Raw genomic sequence first — 9,804 nt, 5'->3', positions numbered from 1 at the left:
CCTCACAAATTTAGCAAAATAAACAGATGGGAGCATGGTTATAATAATTTAAGGTGGTAAAGAAGAGAGCTAGAGGGAGCACACTACATATCAGAAAGCTCAAGCCATTATCAACATCTGTACTCCCTCTCACTCGCAGATTCTGCTCCTACCTACCGGTATTACATTTTAATGCATAGTGACTAATTAGATAAGCGCACAATGGCAGGGTTGCAAACGAAAGCTATTTTTTTAATTAAAAAAATGATACAATTGTTGAAATGGCTGGTCGACACAAATCCATTCTATTCTGCAACTTTTCTGGAAGATTTACTGATGCAGATGGCTAGATCTAGCGAGCAGGACAGAAGGAAAAAAAGGAGCTGAAAAAGCTTTAAAGTTGATTGTGGAAAACCAAAATACCTTACTGTCAACAGAGATTTGGAGCTTTGTAGAATACGTACATAAGGAAAGCTCTTCAGCTATTAAAACAAAGAAAGTCAATGCTGTGCAGCAAACGCACAGAACAGGTGTACTGATCTGAGTTTACTTTTCTTTCTACTCGTCTGAAAGGGGCTTTTGGCCGAAACATATGTAGCCAGCTAAGCACAACCGCCAGACCGCTAGGGTAGCTGGGACGTCAATCCTTCCCGCTTCTCTGAGCCCCCCCCATACCGCTGCAGGAGGCAGCCAACGTAAACTCTGATTACTTTTCGCTCATTCCCTTGCCTGGAACGTCCTCTTCACAATTTCTACATTCATTCGAATTGTTGTTCTCTATACAAACAGCTTGATCCCAATCTGATTTTACAGAACTTGTGGCAAACTATTTTCGTAGTATGCTTTTGTGAGAATTTGATAATTGCATGTGACGCTACAGTAAGAATACTTCCTTCGACTGTTTGAACAAATGTCACCTTTCAGAACATTGTTTGCGGTGCCAGATTATGAATGCTTCTGAAGTTTTTTTCTTTAGATTTTTCCGAGTCATTCACTCCCATTTTCAGTGAAAATAGGGTCTTATGAGCTTCTTGAAAAGTGTTTGATTTAACATCCATTCTTCCCGCCGATCTGAGCCCTATATAAATATTCAAAAGATTACGGTAAGATGCAGTTATTTATTTATTTTTTTTAAATATACCTTATGAAATACGTTGAATACCCCTTAATTATCAGTTCGATAGTAGTAAAGTGGTGTGAAGTGATTGAAATGGTGTTTGAATTGGTGAGGGTACTGTAGGAATGCAGAATAGGTTAATGGTTTTGAAGGTTTTATAAAACAGTGCCGCTTGTTATCCTTACCGTTTTTCTGATTTGCATAAATGGGCATGTAACAGGGAGAGATCTGTGCTGACTCTGCTGGCGTGTTCACGGGCTGCAGGAAGAGGCCGGCAGTCGCCCAACAGCCGCCTGTGAGTCATGGCAATGACACGGGGAGGTGGGAAAGGGTGTGTGTGGACTTTCCCCCTCTCTGAATGGCGGGGTCTTGGGTGATTGTTGGTCCTATAAAATAACGCTCTGTTGTTTCCTCAGGTCTGCCCACTTAGACGCGCAAAGGGTGCGGACGCTTTGATTCGGGACCGGCAATCAGCGAGACAGAGAAAGAGAGCGGGGAACCCTTGGGCAGACCCCGGAGTTTTGTGAAAGAGCAGGCTAGATAGCCTATAGAGGAGGACGGTGATCCGGGTCATGCGGGTAGCGGCAACCGGGATAACGCTGCCGAGTGCAGCACGTTTTATTTGTAGTTTTATTACTGTTTTATTTTCCCTTGTTCTTTTCGCCTTCTGTTTTCATTATTATTTCTTTGAGCACCTGCGAGTGCCTTGGCGGTTCGTGTACCAGCTGTGGTAGTTCCGTGGTGCTGTCTATCATCGTTGATAGGCAGCCCAACGGTCAACAGTGCCCTCTGCCGGAAAGAAAAAAGAACAGGTCTAAAATAAAACTGGGCACCTGTGTGGAGTTTCCCGAATACACCTGTCTGTCTCCTGATCAGTGAATTACCCACACCCCTTCCACAGGGCATAACATGTTTTAAAGTATAAGCTAGTGCCATGTTAAACTTTATTTAATTTGGCCACCTTATGTTTGGGGGGAAAAAAAACAATGTCAATATATATATATATATATATATATATATATATATATATATATATATATATATATATATATATATATATATATATATTTAGCATCCCTGAGTGGTCTGTTTTGTGCTATAAATTATACAAGTTCTCAAAAAGACTCAGAAGAATGAATCCGGTTTACAGCTTTTATTTGTGTCCGTCAGTCCTACTATTTTTCAAACTCAATACAATGAATGAAACTTAGTGTTCAGACTCGTGATAATAGAGTAATTAAAAAAAGAATCCAAGTTAATTCTATTGTGTGTGCGTGTATCTTGCTGTACATCGATGGATTCAATAAATACAGGGGGAAGAGTTTAATACTATGCCTATGCTGCCCTGCAATTACTTCCTGGTAGTGCCGTTATCATTCCACTGTGTTATGTTGTGAACCGAATTTTTAAAAGTGAGAGCAAATGCTTATTGTAAAAGTTTACCGGTACCTTAAAATTAAGGGACATATAAAAGTGATAAATACTGCAACTGATTAGAAGGCCTATGTTGTTCTCCAAGTTGCTGCAGTTACATTGTAGATGCTATAACGAGTTACTGTAAATGAGATACTGTTTTAGCAGAAATGTTTAATTAAGTAAACATTTATTTTTTTGGAATAAAAAGTATAAATTCAAAAAAAGTGACCGTGCTGTGAAATAATCTCCCAGGGTAGCAAATCCGTCTAATTTAATACCAGTCAAAATGTCCTGTTATACGGTATATATTAACGTAAAACAAATCTTCTCTAATGTTAACCTATTAGTGTGGTTCGTGAGGCAGGAGCTAGGCTCCACCTTACCCTTTCATCTACTATCATCAATCAAGTCGACTTCCTGTTCAAACCATTGTGCTTTTTCATTTGGGTGTGAACCTAAGAGGACTGCAAGATCCCTAGCAATTTCTTTTGTGTAAAGAATTAAGAAAAAAAAATAAATATTGAGTACTTAAAGCACATCTCTTCCTCAGATTTTTGAGTTTCAAGGATAACCATGTCCATATCAAAGCATTCTAGCATCACTATAGCATCAATCCAAGAGCCAATCAGCCTCTTCCCTCTATCAGGCCTTTCCGCAACATCCGAAAAAGTGCGTCCTGAGCAGGATACCGTTCCATTACCCACCATTCAAGGAGTTAATGCTCGCAGATCCAAGCGGCTCTGAACTCTGGTTATCTCACCCGAACGTCTGTACTTTAAGAACTGGACTTTCAACAAGATCATAATGACCCTCCTCAAAAATGGAAGTGAAATCCCAGCAGGGAGCAATTGAGAATCCCTTTTCATTTTTTACTGTGAATCCATCTCAGCAGAACTTATATTTCCACCCAAGAATCCTCCCCAGCTGCGCTCGGCTGTTCAGCGGCCCAGATCAGAGAGCAAGCAGACATTCACAGAGCAAGTAAGTCCAACTGCCAGCATGTCATTAAGCCATAAGGCAGCCGCACCAGACAGCGAAACTCAACATTCTCCCATTTTCAGTTAAATAAAAGCATTCATGCAATCATTCGCTGATACCTTATCCTCAGTCCACGCCAAACACAGCAATTTGGATAAACGGGTGTCCACCATCGAGCAACAGAAGTAGTGTTTCACAGTGTCAGTAATCTCCATTATTGCCATAAACGCGGCAGCTGAACAGTTACAGTCACTTAGACCAAACCTTGGTCCCTACTGTAGAGCCTCTGGGCTACAATCTTGTATCTGCAACAGCATATGGTTCTGCCGCCTCAGCCACTTCCTGTTGTCACTCAATATCCCAGCATGTTTTTCGACCATCACAAATCCTTTTCAGCAAAAGCAGCAGCTATTTTGGCATCAGATAACCACATCATTGACTGTGCACAACCTGATTTAGACCTGTTCAACAGGATTTTCAATGGTCTCGGAGACAACGCATGCAGGGTCTGCACTTCTATGAGCCACTCAGCCTGTTTGCCCTAAAGCTGTTACAGCTTAAATCTCCGGCTGTCTGCATCACTCCTCCCTGTTTCTCTAATAGACCCTCAGTCCCCAACTCCATCCATTCTTCTGTCTCACCTGAGCAATCTACAAAAGAAGACAGACACGGGCGAGGAAAGCAAATATGCAATCATTTAAATTTTGGTATCTACTCGGAGCCAATGCAAAAATATTTATATGTGCAGTTTCTGCGGGGACACTCATTCAAAAGCCATCTGCCCAGTAGCATCATAATGACTTTCTTCAACACTCACGGTCTCCACTCCTAGTAATATTCCTAAATTGAAACAGAAACTTCTGGATCATCCAGATAATATATTAGTCAACTATCAATTGACTGTCTAAAAAACTGGTTTTCAACCGGACTCAGTTAAATCCCTCTATCCTCCAGAAACCTCTATTCTGCTCCTCAAGAGCCCAAGATAGTACAGGCTCTTACACAAAAAGAGATTAAAAAAGGATTTATGGTCGCTCCGTTTGCAGCTCCCCCATTTCCAATATTCAGGATTAACCCCCAAAATAATGTCAGGAAAAGAGCTTCTCATAATCGATTTATCAGCACCACAGGGATCAAGCATTAGTAGCATTAACTTGCTTATTACTCGCAATCAATTTTCGCTACACACATTACCATACCGGACACAATTCATTCAATTAAATTGGAAGGTTGCTGCTCCTGGTTAGCAAAAGCAAGTAATTTAGATATTTAAAGTAATGCCAAAGCATCCTTCTCCTCGCCACCTGTTTGGGATAAGCTGGGAAGATACAGTGGCTCTCAAAGTATTCACTCCCCTTGGACTTTTCCACATTTTATTGTGTTACAACATGGAATCAAAATGGATTTAATTAGGAGTTTTTGCCACTAATCAACACAAAAAAAGTCCATAAAGTCAAAGTGAAAAATAAAATCTACAATTTGTTCTAAATTAATTACAAATACAAAACAGAAAATAATTGATTGCATAAGTATTCACCCCCTGGAGTCAATATTTGGTAGAGGCACCATTTGGCAGCAGTTAAGTCTCTACCAGCCTTGCACATCTGGACACTACAATTTTTGCCCATTCTTCTTTACAAAATTGCTCAAGCTCCATCAAGTTGGAAAGGGTCCTTTGGCGAACAGCAATTCGCACTATATTCTCAATTTGACTGAGATCCGAGCTTTTACCGGGTTACTCCAAGACATTGTTCTGCTGAAAGATGAATCTTCTCCCGAGTCCCTGGTCACTTGTAGACTTCAGCAGGTTTTACTCCAGAATTTCTCTGTACTTCATCCATTTTGCCTTCTATTTTCACAAGCTTTCCAGGCCCTGACGCAGAGAAGTATCCCCATAGCATGATGCTACCACCACCATGATTCACAGTAAGGATGGTGTTCTCAGGATGATGTGCGGTGTTAGGCTTGCGCCAAACATGATGCTAAGCGTTGATGCCAAAAAGCTCTATTTTGGTCTCTTCAGATCATAGAATCTTCTTCCACTTGGTTTCAGAGTCACCCATATGCCTTCCTAGTAAACTCTAGTTGAGATTTGATGTGAGTATTTTTCAACAATGGCTTACTTTTTGCCACTCTCCAAAAAAAAAAAAAGGGCCAGTTTTGTGAAGCACCCGGGCTACTGTTGCCTTATGCATCTCCCAGCTCAACCGTGGAAGACTGTAACTCCTTTAGAGTTGCCATAGGCCTCTTGGTGTCCTCCCTGACTAGTGCCCTTCTCGCCCGGATACTCCGTTTTTGAGGACGGCCTGTTCTAGACAGATTCACAGTTGTGCAATATTCTCTCCATTTCTTTACTGTGCTCCAGGGGATATTCAATGCCTTAGAAATGTTCTTATATCCTACCCCTGATTGGTGCTTTTGAAGAACCTTATTTCGGAATTTGAATGTTCTTCATGATGTAGTTTTTGTTAGGAAATGTATTAACCAACTGTGGGACCCCCTGGAGACAGGTGTATTTAACCTGAAATCGTGTGAAACACCTTAATTGCACACAGGTGGACTCCATTCAATTAATTATGTGACTTCTAAAGACAACTGATTGCACCAGAGCTTATTTAGGTGTGTCCTAGCAAAGGGGCTGAATACTTATGCAATAATTTATTTTCTGTTTTGTATTTGAAATAAATTTAGAACAAATTGTAGATTTTATTTTTCTCTTTGACATTATGGACTTTTTTTGTGTTGATCAGTGGCAAAAAATCCTAATTAAATCCATTTTGATTCCATGTTGTAACACAAAAAAATGTCCCATATCCATAATTTCCAGATCAATAAACAATCAGGGAAAGCGCAATGTCCTCGTTGCTGGGTCATTTTAATTTTGCAGTTAGCATTATCCACCGGGGCGGGCATTTATATCTCAATTACGTGTTCTTTCTTCAACAGCAAAAAAACGTGGACTCCTACATCAGTATTTCATCAGAAGCTGAAAAAGACATTAAAATGTGGTCAGCTCTCATACAGCACTGGAACAGCCTCTCTGTTTTATGAACATTTCATTTCAGCACCGCACCACTTGGCTTTATTAATGGACGCTTCATTCAAGGGATTTGGAGGCCTTTTAAACAGCCAGTGGTTTCTAGTGCATGGCAACTAGAAATGATTAATCTATCACCGCATCTAAAATTCACAGCTCTTCTCAAAATGTATCCAAAAGTAACAGCAGCACATATATAAGTTCATCTTTGGCAAAGGAAATCAATACTTTTCTTCTGTGATAACAGGTCCCTACAGCTCAGTCAACTCCAGGAGTGACACCCCAGTTCAACCAAATAATTTTCAACTGAACCCAGCTATCATGACTATTCAATACAGTGCAAGCATACATGGCTAAACACTTAAGAACATAAGAAAGTTTACAAACGAGAGGAGGCCAATCTTGCTCGTTTGTTTGTTAGTAGCTTATTGATCCCAAAATCTCATTAAGCAGCTTCTTGAAGGATCCCAGGGTGTCGGCTTCAACAATATTAATGGGGAGTTGATTTCAGACCCTCACAATTCTCTATGTAAAAAATTGCCTCCTATTTTCTCTTCTGAATGCCCCTTTGTCTAAACTCCATTTGTGACCCCTGGTCCTTGTTTTTTTTTTCAGACTGAAAAATACCCTTGGGTCGACACTGTCTATACCTTTTAGAATTTTGAATGCTTGAATTAGGGCGCCACGTAGTCTTCAATGTTCAAAACAGATTCAATTCTTTTAGCCTGTCTGCATATGACATGCCTTTTAAGCCCGGAATAATTCTGGTCGCTCTTCTTTGCACTCTTTCTAGAGCAGCAATATCTTTTTTATAGCGAGGTGACCAGAACTGCACACAATATTCAAGATGAGGTCACTAGTGCATTGTACAGTTTTAACATTACTTCCCTTGATTTAAATTCAACATTTTTCACAATATATCCGAGCATTTTGTTGGCCTTTTGCTTCCCCACATTGCCTAGATTAAGACATTTCTGATTCAACAAAAACTCCTAGGTCTTTTTCATAGATTCCTTCTCCAATTTCAGTATCTCCCATATGATATTTATAATGTACATTTTTATTTCCTGTGTGCAGTACCTTACACTTTTCTCTATTAAATGTCATTTGCCATGTTTCTGCCCAGTTCTGAATCTTGTCTAGATCATTTTGAATGACCTTTGCTGCTGCAACAGTGTTTGCCACTCCTCCTACTTTTGTGTCGTCTGCAAATTTAACAAGTTTGCTTACTATACTAGAATCTAAATCATTAATGTAGATTAGGAATAGCAGAGGACCTAATATTGATCCCTGTGTTACTCCACTGGTTACAACACTCCATTCTGAGGTTTCTCCTTTATTTTCTACATGTTAACAACTCTCTAATCCATGTACATGTATTTCCTTAAATCCATACTGAGATCAGTTTAAGAATTAATCTTTGTCAAAAGCTTTCTGGAAATCTAAATAAAAAAATGTCTCATGCTTTGTAATCATCCATTGGTGATATTACATCATACAAAAAATCAAGCACATTAGTTTGACATGATCTCCCTTTCCTAAATCCATGCTGACTGTCTCCTCGGATACTGTTACGATATAGGTAATTTTCCATTTTGGATCAGGCTTATTGGTTTATAGAAGGGTTGTCAAACCTACAGCCGGCGCAGCGGTGGTGCGGTAGGGTGGTGGGTAATTCCCTGACACGGGAGACAAAACAAATATACTTGAAACACCATACCAGAGCCCCAAAGTAATAATGAAAACAGAAGGCGAAAGGAAAAAGGAAAAATAAAACTACAAATAAAACGTGCTGCACTTGGCAGCTTTATCATGATTGTCGCTACCCGTACGACCTGGATCACCGACCTACTCTAGCGGCTCCCTGCCTGCTCTAAGCAATATTTCGGGGGTCTTCCCAAGGGTTCCCCACTGTCACTCTCTGGCTTGTTTGTTGCTATATTTCTCCCAGCTGGTTCTCAGTCCTCGACCACGCTTCTGCACGTCTAAAAGGGCAGACCTGAGGAAATAGTATAGCATTATCTTATAGGGGTAACAATCTCCCCAAGACCCACCTCCTAGGAATTCAGAGAGAGGGAAAGTCCACACACCCTTTTTCCACCTCCCTTGTCACTGTAAAGACTCACAGGCGGTTGTTGGATGACTGATGCCCTCTTTCTGCAGCACTATGAACACGCCAGCAGAGTCAGCACAGATCTGCCCCTGCTACAGATATATAGATTTACTCTGCTGGAGACACTGCTCGCCTTTCCGCACTGCTGAAGCTGCTTTGAGGGGAGGGGGACATGGAGCATTGGGGGGAGGATTTCTCCTGGTGCACTCTGACTGTCAGCTAAAATCAGACTGAGCATTGCTGTTCACTCTATTTGCTAAATAAATTTGCTTTCTGTTTAGGAAGATAGAAGCTGCATGCTTGGATTCTTACCGCCGCTACAGTCAGGGTCTGTTTCTGTCTGCAGTATTATCATACAGGTCATACTTGCAAAACCTGTATCGTATGTATCGTATTTCTTGCCATGGTTTGCTTCATAGTGTATTTTAATGTTGTATTATTTCACAACAGAAACATGTTGCTTACAAATAAAGCACATTGGCTTTCCATTCATGCCCTCAAAGAAATACAAAATTCTCCATTTCTCTTGAAACAAAGAGCATTCTTGTTCCACTTTTTTCTTTTCACAGATAAAGACACAATAAAACTTGTCACTACAGAACCTTGTTCTGGTATCACTGGTGTCGTCTACTCAAACCAGCTGACACACTGGTGTCTCACCCACGTGGTCGGCGATTGACAGCAATCATAGCAACATAACAATTTGTGTTCCTCATGCAAAGGTTTGGGGTTTTGGGTTCGTCTTTGTATTTTTATAACTGTCACCCAGCCCGCCTCAAGTGCCAGGGTATTGGATCAGGCCAGTCAAACGAAACGAGTTTAACACCCCTGGTCTATAGTTACCTGGTTTAGTTTTGTTTCCCTTTTTGTTAATCTCTATTACGTTTGCAATTCTCCATTCTGTTGGTACAACCCCTGTGCCAAGAGACTGTTGAATGATCTTGGTTAGTGGTTTGTAAATTACTTCTTTCATACCTATGAGTTCTATTGGGATTTCTTTAGTTTAAGAGCTCTAGTCACTTTAACATTTCTGCCGCAGTTATGCTAAAGTTATTTAAAACTGGTAGGAAACATTAAAACATTTTGGAATTAGTTTTAGCCCCCTTAGCAATGTTCATTTCTATCTCTGTCTTGGCCTTTCTAACTTCCTTTTTGATTTGCATT

Source organism: Polyodon spathula, chromosome 50, assembly GCF_017654505.1.
Source record: "Polyodon spathula isolate WHYD16114869_AA chromosome 50, ASM1765450v1, whole genome shotgun sequence".
Lineage (NCBI taxonomy): Eukaryota > Metazoa > Chordata > Actinopteri > Acipenseriformes > Polyodontidae > Polyodon > Polyodon spathula.
This window is presented reverse-complemented; position numbering follows the sequence as displayed.